This window comes from Trichomycterus rosablanca, chromosome 5 (genome assembly GCF_030014385.1).
Source record: "Trichomycterus rosablanca isolate fTriRos1 chromosome 5, fTriRos1.hap1, whole genome shotgun sequence".
Classification (NCBI taxonomy): domain Eukaryota; kingdom Metazoa; phylum Chordata; class Actinopteri; order Siluriformes; family Trichomycteridae; genus Trichomycterus; species Trichomycterus rosablanca.
In genome coordinates this window covers 6,625,200-6,645,460 of record NC_085992.1, presented here as the reverse complement: position 1 = coordinate 6,645,460, position 20,261 = coordinate 6,625,200, and the positions used below count along the sequence as shown (strand labels likewise).

Genomic DNA, 20,261 nt, shown 5'->3' with positions numbered 1-20,261 from the left:
ATAACACGACTTTTTACTGTAAATTAGGTTTAGTCAGGGCGAAGCAATCCAATAGTTCTTTTATGGCTTCAAATTACTGATCATTACCAAAGTACAAAAAATGTTTGGGTTATTCCACTGAATGGGTGCCATTTGCTTGTAGTAACACAATAAACGTAAACTTTTTAAACCATTTTTTATCTTTGTTCAACACTAAATTTAGTAACACGCATACTTAACTAATCAAAATGTGTATTAATCAAACTTATACAACTGTGTTGAATTTTTATCTGGTTTCTAAGTAGATGGTCGTATATTGTTGTTTTTAACATAGAATGTAACATCTGCTGCTATATGTATCTGCATACATACGCATGCTCACACACACGTACACACACTAACACACATACCCTCACACACTTAACTGCACACATACCTACACTGGCACAAAAGTACTCACATTATACACTGATCAGCCATAACATTAAAACCACCTCCTGGTTTCTACACACACTGTCCATTTTATCAGCTCCACTTACTATATAGAAGCACTTTGTGGTTCTACAATTACAGACTGTAGTCCACCTATTTTTCTACATACTTTTTTAACCTGCTTTCATCCTGTTCTTCAATGGTCAGGACACCCACAGGACCACCACAGAGCAGGTATTATTTGGGTGGTGGATAATTCTCAGCACTGCAGTAACAATGACATGGTGGTGGTGTGTTAGTGTGTGTTGTGCTGGTATGAGTGGATCAGACACAGCAGTTTTTAAACACCTCACTGTTGTCACTGCTGGACTGAGAAGAGTCCACCAACTAAAAATATCCAGCCAACAGCGCCCCGTGGGCAGCGTCCTGTGACCACTGATGAAGGTCTTGAAGATGACCAACTCAAACAGCAGCAATAGATGAGCGATCGTCTCTGACTTTACATCTACAAGGTGGGCCAACTAGGTAGGAGTGTCTAATAGAGTGGACATTGAGTGGACACGGTATTTAAAAAATACCAGCACAACACACATTAACACACCACCACCATGTCAGTGTCACTGCAGGGCTGAGAATGACCCACCACCCAAATAATGCCTACTCTGTGGTGGCCCTGTGGGGGTCCTGACCAACACATGAAGAACACATGAAAGGGGACTAACAAAGCATGCAGAGAAACAGATGGACTACAGTCAGTAATTGCAGAACTACAAAGTGCTTCTATATGGTAAGTGGAGCTGATAAAATAGACAGTGAGTGTAGAAACAAGGAGGTGGTTTTAATGTTATGGCTGATCAGTGTAAATGCAAATGAAGTGCTAAATGAAAATAATATAAAAGAATGACTTGTGGAAATGGACCCCTAAAGCTTTTATATTTTTTTTAGTTTGTGGGACCAAAACTGTCTGAGCACACATCATTCTACATTTGATGTTTGTGTAATTTGCGTGGACGTCGGGTATCAGTACCTGCTGATATCATCAATATTTAAAACAGAGAGGATGAAACTGAGATCCCTCTTTGCCTCTAATTTATCACATTGATTATATAATAGAACCTTGTACTTTTGCCTTAAGTCCAGTGTAGTGCAGTGTAGGTTTATTGTTTGCAGTGTAACCAGACACACTTTTCTTTGCTAGGTAAGTTTGATTTAGGGACAGGGCAAAATAGAGTAATGATGCAGTGAAAAAGCCAGGAGCTATACTGCTCATATTGACCAAATGTAAGAAAGGGAACCCAAGAGTTCAGGACATAATGATCGCACCGCACTGGATCCAAGAACCATGAGCAATGCCTGTGGGCTAACCAATCAATGGCCCATCAATAGCTTTTTATTAAAATTGTTGGCAAGGAAATCAAAATCCATACTGTTCTGTTAAAAAAAGATTGTAAAGTGTCATTATATATTTATATACTGGTCAAACACAAAAGAATATTGTTGGTTGTGTGATTGAAGTGAAGCGAAGTTTAAAAATGAATTTAAAATCAGTTCCTCACTTCACATCGATTTGTGCTGAGAGACGCGTTCTTAATGATATTAATTTAATTCCACTAAGCTGAATACCTATCATATTACCCTTTTATTAAGAAGAGATTAATACCACAGTAATTATTATACTTTGCAGATTATGTTTGCAGAATATGCTGCATCGGCAATATTGATTTCACTTCGTGCTCCTGCGTGAATACCGATACAGACTGCTTTTGACTGAGCTCTGTTTATTAGTGACATATTATTTGCTGTAATTTGTTGCACATTATTTTCTTTAGCCTACATTAACGTTCCCGAGTTTTTGGATAAACGTGGCAGCTCCAAAGAAACGAAAACTAGACAGTTAATGCAGAAGATTTCAGACACACTGGGAAAATATATTTTTATATTTTTTCACTGAGTTCAGAGGAAAATGAGTATGTTTAATTTAAAAAAGTATACTCCTCTTCCCATTTGAATTATAAACTGGTATAATCTTAGTTTAAATCTGCAAAATCTTAGTTTACACAACACTGTTCAAATACAGATCATTGCGTCATGCTTCCTCTCCACTAATGCCGATCCCATGCTCTCATTGAGGAGAACGAAGCTAAACCACGCCCCCTACCACACGTGGGCCTGCTGCATATGCATCTTATCACCACTTATCATTCACTTTGACAAGTGAATTTGTTCAGTCTTTAATTGTCAATAAAACAAATTTTTTTGTTTGTTTTATAGCTTTTAAAATAATATATACACAATTTAAAACAGAAAGTCATGAAATGTCATGTGCTGCAGCCCCATATTAATTATTAAAAATGTGTTAACAACAATAGCTAGGACACAATATTACTAATATAAAGCATATAAAAAATATATTTTATAACATTGTTGCTATTTAGCAGAAAGTTTTACCCAAAGCGACTTTAAAGCAAATTTTAACTAAATACAATACAAACAATACGAGCTGTTAGATCTCAGCTCCACTATCAGCTTGCTGGGTGCCTACACAGACACATGATTGTCTGTGTGTCTGTAGGGGGAGAGATAATGGCTGAAACTGGGTTCCTCGTCGCTGGTGTAAGTGCAGCTTTTGCTCACCGATTGAGGCGCCTGTTTAAAAGGTGGCTGATCACGGATGGCAGCACATAGCTTTCTGCACACAACGACCCTGTCCTTGGCAGGTGAAAAGAAGTTATCGGCTGTGCATGTCAGAGGCCCCGTGATAGCCTTGGCTCTGCTCGATTTGGGGTGGTGGAGGCAGCAGTGATGAGAGGAAGATAAGTTCCATTTGGCCATGACTGCATTGGGTAAAATTGACCATTCATGGTCAAATGGTTGTACCGCCTGAGGTTACTGGTACAGTGGTAGTCTAGTGGGTGGAGCTGTGGATTACCAAGTGGAAGATTGTGGGTTTGGATCCATGTGTCAAGCAAGACCCTTAACCCTCTTGTGTCCAGTGGTGCCATAGAATGTCTGACCCCATCCACTGACAGACAAAAGAATTTCATTGTACTGTATATAGTATATACGTGTGTATATGACAAATAAAAGTGTTCCATCTGTACTAGATTCTCCTCATACTTCTGCACTTTAAGATGGAATAATGCCTCAAATAAAATGTGTGCACATCAAGAATGATTAGGTGAAATAAAAACCTAAGAAAAAGAATGGACCTGAAATGTCACTGACCCATAAGATTGAATATGTAATATACGACTCTCGTATTAGAATATGATTAATAACATAAGTAATTCTAATACAGATTGAGAATGTGCTGTATAAACGCTATCGATCGCACTTCACGGTCCTGTGTGCTTATGACTGATCTGAGTTTATGATGGGAATATGATTTGCTTTAATGCGTTCGGTGTATAGCGCAGGCCTTTTAAGGGAATCCTTTAGCAGCAACGTGAATTATGAGGCAGTTAAATTCTCACTGTTGAAAACTGTCACCCAGCAAGCTTTGTCTTTTTCTCCCCTCCTTTTTTGCTTTTCTGCATTGTTCCGAGTTTAAATCAGATCTGCAGTGCACCCTCGGTGATAGACCATTAGACATATAATGGAATCTGAAGAGCATCTTTATTTAGAGCAGCCATTCTGGAGATTACTGAATAAACTACCCACCTCTTCTCCTTGTCAAGCTCGGAGAGGAGAAAAAAGGGAGAAAAAAGAGAAAAGCGAAGCAGATAGGTGTGGAGGCTGAAAGGGACGTACAGTGCGAGTTACATTGGCGGGCTTTGTGCGTTCTCGTTGCAGAAGAGAAGGGAAATCAAAGCTCCGAAAGCTCCGAGAGGAACTGTTGGGAGAGGTGAGCTCCGCCGTGGAGGACGGCTGCTTCCTGTTCCTGCTGGAGTGACCCGCAGGTCTGAGGAGGAGCGAGAGACGGAGCGAGGGAGAGCCTGAGAGAGAGAGAGAGTGAGTATAAAATTACAAAGGGGAAGAGTGGGTACTGGAGGGGAGTGAAAGGGAGAGGGAATATTTTGTTCAATATCATTGCTGATGGAGTGCTGAGGCCATTCGTGTGCCAGCTGTCAGCGGGTTCAGGTCACCTTGATAACCTGAAATAAATGGTACCACTTTTGAAGTGGTGTTTGCTTTTGAAGTTTAGGATGAACCTATGCAAGTGCTAATTATCATTCTTTTTATGGGTGTTATTTTATAATCAGATTTAATTTAATGTGCTCAGATTATTGAAAAATAAGGGTTGCTATTATTAGGTTGGTTAAACTTGGTAGTATTTTACTTCATTTTAGGGCAGCACGGTGGCTAAGTGGGTAGCACTGTCGCCTCACAGCAAGAAGGTCCTGTGTTCGATCCTCAGGTGGGAGGAAACCGGACCGGGTCCTTTCTGTGTGGAGTTTGCATGTTCTCCCCGTGCCTGTGTGGGTTTCCTCCGGGACCCCCGGTTTCCTCCCACAGTCCAAAGACATGCAAGTGAGGTAAACTGTAGATACAAAATTGTCTCCAAGACTGTGTTCAATATGACTTTGTGAACTGATAAACCTTGTGTGATGAGTAACTACCGTTCCTGTCATGAATGTAACCAAAGTGTAAAACATGACCTTAAAATCCTAATAAACAAACAAACAAACTTCATTTTAACATGCTAGAGACCATAGGTGTACAGTTTAGGGTGTAGAACGCAGCCCTAATTAATTTATGTTTATCACCCCCCCTCCCCAACCCCCAAACAAAAATCACACCAAGGTTTTGATTCATCACTTTAAAAAAAATGCCCTGCAAACTACCTGCAGTCGCACATACCAGCCAAAAGAGGGCAACATGATTGCAGAATTCCTAAACCCACACACTCTTCCTGAGGATGCCAGGTTAAACATGTAAGTAACAATAATTTACATTCGGACCGCTTCTCCACGCCTTCAGTTCAAAGCAGATCCACACGTCTGGCAACAAAGCAGCCTGTTGTCACATCAGTGCTGGAGTGAAGCTCTCCGCAGTCAAGGTGGCCGTGACAGGACCTTGCCACGGTGGCAGCCAAATAAAAACCAAAGGAGACAATAAATGTGCCCGTCTCTAAGAGACAGACGTCCGGGCTCACCCAGAGATCAGTGGGATGAGATTCGTTGACATGTTGAGTTTTTCAAACATCATGTCACATTTTGGAGGAATTTAATTACGTTTGAATTCATTCTGAGTGACACAGAGATGTTAAATGTGGTGCAGTGTTTTTATGCAGTTGTTTTTATCACCCACAAAAATAAATCATTTCTTTTTATTTCTATCTTGTTTTTTTGTCCTTTTATTTGTTTTTTTCCCTCTCTTTTTCATCCTTAATTTTATATTCTTCTTTCATTCTGAACCCTCCTTTCTAAATTACTCACTGCTTAAATGATTTTCCAACAACCAGATATATACACACCAGCCAGGCATAACATTATGACCACTGACAGGTAGTAGTAGTAGTAGTAGTAGTAGTAGTAGTAGTAGTAGTAGTAGTAGTAGTAACACTGATTATCTCTTCATCACGGCACCTGTTAGTGGGTGGGATATATTAGGCAGCAAGTGAACATTTTATCCTCAAACTTGATGTGTTAGAAACAGGAAAAATGGGCAAGTGTAAGGATTTGAGTGAGTTTGACGAGGGCCAAATTGTGATGGCTAGACGACTGGGTCAGAGCATCTCCAAAACTGCAGGTCTTGTGGGGTGTTCCCGGTCTGCAGTGGTCAGTATCTATCAAAAGTGTTCCAAAGAGGGAACAGTGGTAAACCAGCGACAGGGTCATGGGTGGCCAAGGCTGATTGATGCACGTGGGGAACGAAGGCTGGCCCGTGTGGTCCGATCCAACAGACGAGCTACTGTAGCTCAAATGATGGAGTTAATGCTGGTTCTGATAGAAAGGTGTCAGAATACACAGAGCATCACAGCTGCAGGGCTGTTTTGGAAGCAAAAGGGGGACCGACACAATATTAGGAAGGTGGTCATAAAGTTATGCCTGATACATCTATTTATTTGTTTCTGGTGACCGCTTTATTCTGGTCAGGGTTGTGGTGGGTCTACACTAGTCTTCGCTTGTTCAGTCACACCTTAACCAGCCAATCCATGTAGAGGAATAGATGAATGTAGAGGAAACCAGATTGCGCAATAAAATCCCACGCTTATATGGGCAGACATGCCAAACCCCTCACAGACTGTGAGTAGAGGATTTAAACCATTCAACCACCCAATACCAACTCTACTACCTGCTCCACTGTGTGCCATTTTTTATCAAGGAATTGTCTTAACAATGTTAATGACAACCAGGTGCCTAAATCAAATATGACCACAGCAAAAAATTTTTATAGTTGCTTATTGGAATCTTCATCTCAGTGTGTTCAGTCTCAGATGTATAAGCTGTAGCATTTATTCTTTTTACACATACTCTGGTTTACACCCACCACCCAAAATATGCCAGTAAGGGTATTGGATAATCTAATGGCCCCTAGATAGGAATTACTGAGTATGTAAGTGTTTGTTGCCTCATAATAGATTTGCTATGTACTGTATTTGCTGAGTATATATGTTTTTAGGGAGAAAGGCTTTGGGCATTTTGCAACCCTTAATCAGGATAAAGTGATTACTTAAGAAAGTCTGAGTTACCTCAAACATGCTTTATACCTGTATTAATACTTAGATTTATAATATGCTACATCCAGTATCAGCACAGTATAATCCTACCTGATGTAATTTAATTTAATTTAAATGTATTAATAATTTTCACTGTTTGGTATGGCTTGCTCATTAGGGTTCAGACCTGAAGTTCTGTTAAGTTGTTTAGTGACATGGTTTATTGTTAACAATGCTACACAGAAACACTGAAGTAAACCGAGAGGGTCAAGTGCACTTCAGCATGTAGCCGATAGAGGGAGGCTTTTCAAGCTCCACATGCTTAGATTTAATACAAAGCATGAAGGCATTTCCATGAGTTTCATGTAAAGCATGCTGTGTATTTTATTTTATTTTTAAATTAGGATTTATTGTATTGTTCCCCACAGAGCTGAAATGTACTTGACTAAAAATCAGGTAATACATTGGTTGTCTATTTTGAAGAAGCTGCTTGAAATTTATATATAGGACTGTGTTTTCCACATAGTTAGGGTTTTTTATTCTGACCCGGTGTAATTATTAGAATTAAAAAGAATAAAGATTGTGTGTGTGTGCGGAGAATAAGAGACTAAAATATACTGACAGGTTGTCAATACACTTTCGTAATGGTGCACCTATGTCCTATGTGTGAAATACAATGTCATGCAATAATATAAAGCAGTTTCCTTTGATACGATTTATATCACTATAATTAGAAAACAAGTCTGTTTTTGTTGTTGTGCTTTGTTTGTGTGGGTTTTCGCTATAAAAACAATTAGCACAGGTGGTCGTGTAAGGAATTATACGTCACATGTTATTACCTGTGATTTTACTCAGCATCTCATGTTCAATCACAACAGCTAGCTCTTCTTGTGGACACAAATAAACACAAACAAGATATTTTTTTATTAGTGCTGATTGGGGTAAAGAGTGATATACTGAAAAAAAAAAAAAAAAAAAAAAATAGTGTTTCTTTGGGTAATTGGGTTTTGGAGAGATATTTTACTGTTGTATTTACATTTATTATTATTTTTATTACTATTACTATTATTATTATTGCATTTAGCTCCAGCTCTTTCCGCTTTCAGTCTCGTATCACTCCTGTCACTTTTACTTTCATAACAGCAGTGCACAACGTAGCACAATTCAATTAGGCTGGACATGCTGTACAATTAGGTTACCGAATTTAACGCTAAATTACTTGCATATTTGCAGTCATTTGTGAGTGTGGTCTGATTTGTTTGACTCTCAATTCAGGAACTGGTGACAGGGTGACATGCACAGCCTTTAGTTTTACAGTCACATTAATCACTCATATGATAATATATAGAAAGAAATCTAGGAATGTATTTAAGCCAGAAGTATGTATGATGATTAGATAATGACTGGATCCTCTCTGCTTGCTTGGCTTGTTTTGGATTTAAAGCTCTTATTTAACTAAATCTGCTGGTCTGTTTATAAATGCAAGCTTTAAAGCTTCTCTGAAATAGCCAATTATGGATGCATATATATTTTTTTGTTTAGTTCTCTTTTTTTGTCAGTAACTGGGTTACAGAGTAAGAATTAGTTGCACAGATCTGCTGATGTGGACATTTTGTGTTGTTTTAAATAGTAACATCAGAGAACAGCTTGTTTCTTGTGTTCCGCTAAGCTAATTGATTAGTACTCACTGATGACCCTCACAGACTTGTATGCAAAACTGCTGCTGTGTTGTGTTAAACATAGAACATGTTTATGAGGTAACGTGCTCTTTATTAATCCGAGTCTGGAATTGTAGGAGTCAGTCAGTAATCAGAGTGGTTGTTGCTTCTTTACTGTATGATAATTTAATTAATCATATATGTATGCTCGTCTGATAACAGAAATCTCAGGTCTTAATGACTGACAAGCTAATCTTTCAGTAACGTCTTTACTATGTCGTGAAAGTGGTGCTTATGTGTGTTATGCATAAGATTGGGTCACTTCTGGTCAGTTTACATTTTATGTTGATTTTTAAAAATTTTCTGAGATTAAGTTTACATATCCTCTACAGAAAAAAAAACCTTTTAATGCAAATAATAATAATAATGATAATAATAACAGTAATAATAATAGTAATAATAATAATAATAATGATAATAATAATAATAATAATAATAATAATAATTATTATTATTATTTATTAACAGCAAAGTGATAACATTATATTTTTTTTTACTGAGTGGTGTCTCGAATTACTTACCAAATTTACTAATTAATTAATTAATTATTTATTATTATTCTAATAGTTTATTATTTTATTTATTTAACGCTTTATCCTAGTTAAGGTTTACAGCTTGTCTGGCACCACCCTTAAACACTGGACATAAGACAGGTCACTCTAACCTAAGTAAAATCTACTGTATCTAATCGACCTTCTGTTTTTAGGAGCTAAAACCTATGCACACATGGGCAAAATGTGCAAATCTTTTTACATACAGTGATGAAGTGCATCGATCAAAACCGGGTCCGAGACCCAGTCCTGTTTTTATTCCAAGCATATACATTTTTTGCTGTTTGGTTGAAAGCAGAATGATCTTACCAGGTTATTACCATATATTGACTCTCTGATTGCATAAGTTATTTATTAGATTCAAAATTCATATAGAAAATTTTAGTGAAAAAAAAGACTCTTTTTGATTGGTAGCATTGCCAGGTCTTTCAAACTTAGTCCTATTGTAAGCCAGTTTATTATTCTATATTCCATTTTCAAGCCTCAGTTTGTATTTGACTTTTTTCTTTTTAAAAATAAGCTGCTATTTACTTTACCTATTTACTTTACTTTTAGTCAGATACCTACAATAACCAACATAAAGAGCCTGTTCTAAAAGCTGAGCCATTCCTAAACATCGTGTCACTAGTTTCAGCACATGTACAAAAATACAGATACAGAAATCTGATAGCAATCCGAGATTGAAGGTGCACTAAATATTGTGATTAGGATCTCGCTGGCTTTATCAGATTTTGAGAATCAGACTGTACTGTACACTATACACTTCTGTATGCTGTTTAAATGACCGCTTGTATAATAAGTGCAGATATTTGTTTCTGACAGAATTATCAGTGTTCGATGTAACAACGCTCGTTGTTATTTATACCTCGGCCGATGTGCCGAGCATCTGTTACCACGTTCACACAAAGCCGTCAGCTTTTCTGTGGTGAGTCATTTAGTACTTCTGGTGGCTGCTGGTTATTTGTTCTCCATCTCATCAAAACGTTTTTCTCGCCACAAACCTTTCCTCTGCGTAAAGGGAAAAGAAGAAGCAAGTGAGGCCGCGAGACTGCTTGGCGCAAATGTGCCCATTTCTACCCGGTCGGCGGAAGGAGCGAGCGAATTCTACTCGGCTCTGTACCTCACACTGAAACCTCTCACAAGCTCGGAACCTAAGATAGGTCTAATCGACGCTGGCAGAACGGCCCCTGCTTAATTTTAGCTGTAATGACTGCAAGGGGTGAAATGATACTTTAAAAGAGGAAGGGGGGCTAGCTCCTAAAAAAGAGAGTGAGAACAGATGAACTGAGTGAGGTGGAATAAAAAAGAAAGAAAAAAACAGGCGAGAACTTAAAGGTGATTAGTTGTTTTTTTAGAGAATCTTGGCGGTGGATGCAGGAACACTAATCCTCGCTTTGGTTGGAGCCATTTTAGTTCAGTTGGTCCCTGATTCCGCCCCCTCTCGGTTTTAAGACCCGTGTCAGGCTCAGACTCGTCTTCTGCGTCTCCCTGCTCTCATTTCCTATGCCTTCTGGCCAACTGGGCTATTTATAAGAAATCATTTTTCTTCTAGCTTTTATTTAATTCTTTCCTACTTGTTTGATTTTCTGCCCTGGTTAGGAAGGTGGCCAGATGAGTGGCAGAGATCCAGAGGGTTCCTCCACTCCTCACATTTTTTCGTATGTGTGATCCTCTGCTGTGCAACTGTGTGTTTGTCACCCACCACCCACAACACACTGCACTTCCTCACACATGCACCAGTAATCTCAGCTATATAGCCGTGAGCCGAAGTCCTCGTGTCTCCTTTCTCTTCATGCACTTCTGCTAAAAGCACCCATCTTATTTCTGGAGACGCTGTCGGCTAAGCCTAATGCAGTGTTTACTGATTGCAAGATGGCTAACTATGCTTCAGATCCAGATTACAGTATTTGTTTTCATTGATAGCCGGATCCAGATCAAAGCGGAGCTTAAGGCCCTTTCGTTCATGCTTGGCTTTTTGTGTTCGTACGCCGGTTTGAACGCAGTTAGAATTGATGTGGAGCTCAATAATCCTTTGTGCTTTGGTTGTGCAGTCCGTTGTAACTAAAGGAACACGCTTGCCCACAGACCGAAACATCGATTGGCTTTTCTTATTGGTATTCTTTGAAATTACTTTATGCTAAATCGTCTTTAGTAAAATGTGTTTAGTTACCTAAAAACAACTAAACACTTTGTTAGAGCAGAAAGTGCAAGTGTTTTATTAAATGAAAATAATAATAATAGTCAAAATTCTTTTAATAAGCTAATTGTATTAGAAATGCAATGGCATACTATCAAATAATAATAATAATGATAATAATAATAATAATAATAATAATAATAATAGTAATAGAAAAAGAAGAATAGGAATACCCCACAGTGGATTGGCGTCCAGCAAGATTATTGGCAAGTGTCCACATACTTTTGGCCATATATTTAGACAAATTAAAGAAGGGATCTAAATACATCAGTGGGGAAATACAGCAAAGCAAGTGCAAATGATTTTAAACAGGTCTACTGTGGCTAAACGTAATACTTTTTATTAATTATATAAGTAATATTAAATATTAGTAATATTTACATACCATGGAGGTACATGTACATGTGTGGCATACTCCAAGAAAATGGTACACACCTGAATGCTTGACCCCTACAGTGATGGAGTCCAAATGGGTACAAAATACACTTATATATAAATAAAAATGACAAAGTCCACCTCCCTGTACCCCATTTATCAAACAAAGGGGACCCCTATAGGACCCTCTCCACTGACAGGATGTAATTTAAGTGGTGGACTATTCTCAACACTGCAGTGATACTCTCATAGTAATGACACGGCACTGTGTGTTAATACTGACCCACTGCTCTAATAATAATAATAATAATAATAATAATAATAATAACTTAAAAATTACATGGCAAATGGATCTCTGTACGATCGACTTATATGCCTGCACAGACACATCATTTTAATTAGATGTCTTGGAGCAACTTCTCTTTTTGATGAACAAAATGCTAAAATAATTAAATTTGCTGTTAAGATCTGATACTGCTAGAATTTTTTAATATATTCTATATAGTAGAACACAATTCCACCTCCCTGTACCCCATTTATCAACCAAAGGGGACCCCCAAAGGACCCTCTCCACTGACATGATGTAATTTGAGTGGTGGACCATTCTCAGCACTTCAGGGACACCTTCATAGTAATGACATGGCACTGTGTGTTGTTCTGGTATGCGTGTATCAGGTGTAGCAGTGTTGTTGGGACACACCCAGTCAGCACTTGTTGTATGTGTACATTAATACTTAATGCTTGATTACAGGATGCTGTTGGGTTTATATTGCAGTACTATTCTAATCCCAGCAACACTGCTACACCTGCTACACCAACCAGCAGGGGTGATTTAATGCATGGGCTTACCTGGGCTTCAGCCCAGGGGCCCCGAATAATTGAGGGCCGCGGATTGGCTGTTTTAATTTTTATTTATTTTGTTAGTTATTTTGGTTAATAAGAATGGGGAAGCTTACAACCAATGATTTTGTAAATCATTTACACCGGAGCGGTAGAGAGAACGGCTCTGGTTAGAGCTAGTATGTGGGTGACATTTAGCTCAGCCAATCAGAATGCAGCACCAGGTTTATACGCGTGTGTTCGGACGTACTGCAGTTAGTTTTGTATATGAGACTCGCCTTATGGTCCCTGCATTAAAGTTCGGGTTCTGGAATTAGGCGGTCTAAAGTGCTGTAACGCTCATTGAAGTCCTGACTAAACAGTTAAAGTGACTCTACCCTGTCGTGTGCCTTTATTCCCACACCTCCACCACCGCACAGCAAAAGACCCATGCATCCCCACCGGACAGCGGCTAGGTGAGCCCAGCCTCTACAGTAGCAAGTGGCTAATGCTAGCGGTAAAGTGCCGCGGTAGCGAAAGTAAAAACACGACAATATTTTCGTTAAGTAAAATATAAAAATAACTAAAAGACAATGAAATATCAGAATACATGTAATCACAATACACATTGAGTGCACAGCAAGGGATTTTGGGAATCTGTGTAACCTGCTTAACGTTACTAGACTATATATATATATAGTACAGTCCAACGTATAGTTTTCATAAAATCAGTACACAATGCAAGTGTAATAATTTTGTGCCCCCTCTATATACCCACAACCAGCCGTAGACCCTGGGCCCACAGGCAGGTTAAATCGCCTCTGCCAACCAGTACTCCACAGTAATTCAGGCCGTATTTGTACACCCAAGGAAAAAGATCTGTATGGTAGATGGAGCTTATAAAATAATTGACAGACAGATTTACTTAATAAAGTGAGTGAACAATAAATTCATTCTCTGAGTGATATTTTATAAGCGGTTGTATTCAGTCGTCAACTAAAAATATGACTGCTGTGTAAGCTCTGTATTGTGCTCTAGATTATTAAAAAAGAATGTGAAGACTATATAACACTAAGTGAATAGCAAAAATACCTGCTGCTTAGATGGTTCCCATTACAGACGTTTAGTGGCTTTGCTTCTTTCTTATTTCTCGTTCCTTATTTCCTGTAAAATTAGTTTCCCTGACCTACAAGTATCCAGAGCAGCAGGGCTCAAATTCCACACTTTATTATTGTGCCGTTTTATTTTACTGTAAAATACACAGAGAGACCAGAGATTCCATTTACTGACTCCTATTATAGAGCTAGAAATAATAATTAAAACTGAAGGAACCAGCACCTGGTCCTTGGGTGAGTGAATCTGGGACTGAATCAAACTGTAAGTTTCTCACTTAGAATGGGCATGTGTTATGTTTAAATGTAGAGCAGTAGGTCAGTACAGGAGTGAGAAGAGGATCGTTCTCGGTTTAATTCGTACCCTGCAGTATTCTGAAACATGAACTATTATAGCTGGTACCTGATTTTAACTTTCTGTTGCATAAACAAGTATTTAGACGTTTGTATTAAGCTGGAAATAAAGAAGCAGCGATTTCATAATATGGAACAGAACTACATAAAAAGCAAGATTGTAAAAAAATATGATCTTACATAATAACAATAACAATAATAATAATAATAGTAATAATAATAATAACAATAACAATAACAATAACAGTAACAATAATAATAATAATAATAATAATAAAAATCATAATAATCATAATAATAACAGTAATAATAATAATAATAACAGTAATAATAATAATAATAATAATAATAACAGTAATAATAATAATAGTAATAATAATAATAACAATAATAATAATAACAGTAATAATAATAATAATAGTAATAATCATAATAATAAAAGTAAAAAAATAAAATAATAATAATAGTAACAATCATAATAATAATAGTAAAAATAATAATAATAATAATAATAGTAATAATAATAATAACACTACTACTAATAATAATAACAATAATAGTAATAACAATATTAATAATAACAATATTAATAATAACAGTAATAATAATAATAATCATAATAATAACAGTAACAATAATAATAATAATAACAATAATAATAATAATAATAATAATAATAATAATAATAATAATAACAGTAATAATAACAATAATAATAATAACAGTAATAATAATAATAATAAAAATAATAATAATAATAATAATAATAAAAATAATAATAATAATAATAATAATAATAACAGTAATAATAACAATAATAATAATAACAGTAATAATAATAATAATAAAAATAATAATAATAATAATAATAATAATAATAATCATCATCATCATAATAATCATAACAATAACAATAACAATAACAATAATAATAATAATAATAATAATAATAATAATAATACCCCACAGCGGATTGACATCCTGTCTGGGATGTGTTACTGCATTTGTTCCAGTGTTTTGGGGAAACCCATTGTGACCTTTACTAGGATACAGGGGTAAAACATGAAAATGAAATAAAATAAAATAATAAGAATATAAATAATGCCTAACAGTAAAAACAAGAACACTAATCATATTTATAATTAATAATAATAAAACCTAAAAAGTATTATATATATATATATATATATATCTCGATTAGGCATAACATTATGACCACCTCCTGGTTTCTACACTCACTGTCCATTTTATCAGCTCCACTTACCATATAGAAGCACTTTGTAGTTCTACAATTACTGACTGTAGTCCATCAGTTTCTCTACAAAGCTTTTTAGCCTGCTTTCACCCTGTTCTTCAATGGTCAGGACCACTACAGAGCAGGTATTATTTGGGTGGTGGATCATTCTCAGCACTGCAGTGACACTAGCATGGTGGTGGTGTGTTAGTGTGTGTTGTGCTGGTATGAGTGGATCAGACACAGCGGCGCTGCTGGAGTTTTTAAATACGGTGTCCACTCACTGTCCACTCTATTAGACACTCCTACAGTACCTAGTTGGTCCACCTTGTAGATGTAAAGTCAGAGACGATCGCTCATCTGTTGCTGCTGTTTGAGTTGGTCATCTTCCAGACCTTCATCAGTGGTCACCGGATGCTGCCCATGGGGCGCTGTTGGCTGGATATTTTTGGTTGGTGGACTATTCTCAATCCAGCAGTGACAGTGAGGTGTTTAAAAAACTCCATCAGCATTGCTGTGTCTTATCCACTCATACCAGCACAACACACACTAACACACCACCACCATATCAGTGTCACTGCAGTGCTGAGAATGATCCACCACCCAAATAATGCCTTCTCTGTAAACGACCTGTGGGGGTCCTGACCATTGAAGAACAGGGTGAGAGGGGGCTAACAAAGCATGCAGAGAAACAGATGGACTACAGTCAGTAATTGTAGAACTACAAAGTGCTTCTATATGGAAAGTGAAGCTGATTAAATGGACAGTGAGTGTAGAAACAAGGAGATGGTTTTAATGTTATGGCTTATCGGTGTATATATACATACATATGGTGCGGTGGGTAGCCAGTCAGGCGATTAGGCTCCTTTATGTGTGGAGTTTGCATGTCCTCTGGATGCGCCGGTTCCCCTCCACAGGTCCAAAGACGTGCAGTTAGGTTCATTGGAGCTAAGTGTGAGTGTGTGTGTGTGTGTGCTCTGTAATGGACTGGTGACCTTTCTGGGCTGTTTTCTGCCTTTTGGCTAATGAATTGGACCCACAACAACCCTGACCAGTATAAAACAGATTATGAATTAACGGATGGTAGTTCAGTGAGGTTAAATAGTTGACTATTGAACATTAAATATTATATTATTATAACAAACAGGATGTCATAAAAAACTGCTTTATTTTGGATACCAAACTTGTTCTGGAATTGAATAAGCACAATAATGCGCTTGTGCTTTTAAACATGTTAGACTGAAGTTAAACAGCAACATTAAAACCTGTTCACCTTTATACTACCTCTAATGGCATGTACAGTCTAATGCAGCAGACTCGTCTGTGCTAATGCATTTCTGTGTTTAAGCTTCACCACGTCTGTCCTTGCCGGTTTCGTCCCATCAATCGTGTCGATGATGGGCAGAAGTGGCAGGACAAAATTAATGAACTGAAACTTTCAGCGACAGCAGTTACCTGCTGGCAGGAAACTTTTTTTTTCTCCCAGCTTTAATGCGCAGTTGAAGAAGGTGTCTGTTGATAGATATTGATATAGATTTTAATAAATGTGTGAAGGATGGCACCTAAAGCGTGGCACACGTAATGCAGTTTGACAGTGTATTTGTACTAATAACCCCTTAGAGCGGTGATAAAATAGTGGGTGCTCCACTGTAGCCATGATTAATGTGGCTGGAGTAATTAAATTCCATTAGACCCTGGGATTACCTGCCTGTGGAAGCATGTGGCAGACTGTGGTAAGCCAGCTAGGACTCCACACGCTAATGCTTTTTAAAGAGCCGCTCACGGATCTAGAAGAACGTAAGCTAGCGTAGGACATCTGCTCCCCGTTGACGGCTGATGGGATTGATGCTTTGAATCATTAAGAGGGACAAAGGAGGGTGCAAAGGGCTACGAAGCAAACTTTCGCAAATCGTCGGGCTTGAGAGTATGGAAACGAGAAGGCGCCCAGCTACGCGGCGGTGTAATCCCCGATCGTAGCGGCGAGTAGAAATGGCTGCGGGCTTTGCTGTCGCAGGCCTCTGTGGGAGCAGTTTGGCCCTTGATGTTGTGCTGTAGGTTTTGTTTTTCCGTGGCTTGTTTTTCACCCCGCGCTCTGTCCTTTCTGTAGGTGAGCAGCAGCGCCGCACCAACACAACCCCCCCCTTCTTCCCCGCGCTGTCCCCTGCTGTTTTGCAGCAGATTCCTGAAGCCTGGCATCACTGTGGGCAGAGCGAGGCCCGCGCCCTTTGCAAATGGCTACAGTAATGACCCACTTGGGAGGCAACAGTTCAGCGTAGCTGCGGATGTGTCCAGGTGCCGCAACATAAGCATTTCATTAAATATTAAAGCAGCGCTTTCAGTTACAGTGGCGAAAAAAAAAAGACATTTGGCATCCATCCAAAAGGGACTAAATGTATGTGAGCGCTCTTTTTCTCTCTCCCACAGTCGCTCTCGCTTTCTTCTCTTTTTTTCCTGTCTTCTCTCTCTAATCACTTTCTGGTTTTACTTGACCTTTCTTCTGCTAATTAGTTGCCTTCTCGAAATGCATTATGGGTAATCTATCTTAGGCGATCCGGCTTCCCACTTCCCGCTCCGGTAATCACTCTAAACGTATGAATGATTTATTCGTTAGAGCCATTTCTCACAATCTTAAAATACACAAACCATAAAATACAGCCCAATTATTACGAAACTGTGGCGGACCCAGGGCCGGTCCACACGCTCGCGTGACACTGAGCAAGAGCGCCACGTTTGATAAGCAAAACAAGGCAAAGCAGGGAGGAACTTGCAGCTGTCTGGCGACGCGGATCACGCGGATGAGTGCAGTAATGGATGGTGTCGAGGCTCGCCCGCCAGCGCCCATGCTGCGTTAAATGCCGTCTGTAAGCTGGTGTGAATGTGCCGTGCATGAGCATTTCTGACTCCGTGTATGGGTAATTGCTGTGTGCCGGGCCTCTCAGGTGGAGAGGAAAGAACGGCAGCCGAGCAAACTCTGACTGCATGCACATTAACGGTACGCTTTAACAAACCACAAGTTTGTTCCTCTCCTGAGCTCACTCAGGGTTTGGTGTAGCCAGCATTTAAACTTTTGTCCGACATGTAGTTAACAAGACAACCATTAGTAAGTGCGATTTGTCAAACAGATTGTCTGTGTGCATTTATGCATATGTGAGTGAGGGGAGTGGTGTGTGTGTGTGTGTGTGTGTGTGTGTGTGTGTGTGTGTAGGTTTCAGCGTGTGCATGTGTAGTTGGCCCACTGGAAACAGGCAGAGCAGATGTGTAGAGCTGAGGCCCTCGGCTGCTGCCAGCTCCTGGGACCCTGTGTTGACATGTGCCTTCAGGTGCACAACACCCCCATTACACGCCTAACACACTTCCTCCTTAACAACAAGCTACCCGGCTACACCGTACAAGCCTCCCTCCATCGCTCAGTCACTCACACTTGCACGCTTATTCTCACTCTGTGTGTGTGTGTGTGTGTGTGTCTATGATAGAAAAAGAGGTATTAAAAGTACGGCAAAAATAATAATAATAATAAATACAGTTTTTTTTTTGTGCATCTTCTTCAACATAAATTTTCACATTTTTTCATTTTTTATTTACATTTTAGTGATTTGTGTAGAAAGAAAAAAATGAACATATTCATTGTTTAACAAATAAGCAAATCTAATGTAATAAATACGTGATTAAATAAAAATAAAAATAAATAATGTTATTTTTATAGCATACATATTATTCATTAATAAATACAGAATAATATACGATTGTATTATTCTGTTCCAGTTTAGTTTTGTAGACTTAATTTAAGTGTAAATGTGTAAATACAATTGTTAAAATATCTTAACAATTTAACAAATACTTGAAAATTTGATCAGCAAAAATAAATAAATAAATAAATAAATAAATAAATAAATAAATAAATAAATAAATAAATAAATAAATAAATAAATAAATAAATAAATAAATAAAATTTAGGTACAAAAAAACAATAATTATAATAAAAAAATAAAAATAAAAAAACAATGGGACCAAAAAATTATAATAATAACAATAATAAAAATAAAAAAATAAAAACTAAAAAACAGGGGGTCCAAAAAAGTATAATAATAACAATAATAAAATATAATAATAATAATAATAATAATAATAATGATAATATTAATAATAATAATAATAATAATAATAATAATAATAATAATAATAATAATAAACAAAAAAAAGTGGGTCCATTAAATTATAATTATTACAATAATAGAAAAAATAATAAAAAACACAAAAAAACAGTGGGTCTCAAAATTTATAATAATAACAATTAGGGATGTAACGATGCACCACAAGACAGTTAAAAATCGATTCACATGTGTATTGATTCAAATCGATTTACATGTAACAGCAGAGGGCACTGGCACTATTCACCTCGCCTGGTTTACGTCACTACAGGGTTGCTACAGGTTCGGAATTTTCCAGCCAAATTTATTTATGTGAGGATACTTTCTTTATTTGTATTATTGATTTATTTGTTTAATGTAGGATTTGTTTTAAAATTTCATTTTCATTTCATTTCGTTTTTTTTTTACACAAAAAGGAAAATGTGCAGCATTGTTTTGCATAGTTTGTACCTACCTCAAAAATAAAAGAACATTTATTATTCAGATAAATAAAAGATAAGCACAAATACAGTATTTTATTTTATTTTTTAAAGAGGAATAATAAAAGGAAACTTATGCTCACAATTTGTCTTCAATTTCATTTTGTTTAAACAATCGTATCGTGAACCCAGTGTTGTGAATCGCATCGCATTGTGGGTACATCCCTAATAACAACAATAAAAGTAAAAATAATAATAATAATAAAAACAGTGGGTCCAAGACATTATCAAAATAACAATAACAAATAATAATAATAAAAAA

General features: G+C 37.4%; 1 long non-coding RNA gene across 1 annotated transcript in view; it reads left to right on the top strand.

Moving 5' to 3' along the window:
• Nucleotides 1-4,223: 4,223 nt before the first annotated feature.
• The window catches only part of LOC134314827 (uncharacterized), a 127,085-nt gene continuing 111,047 nt past the window's right edge, over nucleotides 4,224-20,261 (top strand). The window contains exon 1 of the long non-coding RNA XR_010012428.1: nucleotides 4,224-4,362. This is a non-coding gene — a long non-coding RNA (uncharacterized LOC134314827). The remainder of the gene's footprint in view (nucleotides 4,363-20,261) is intronic.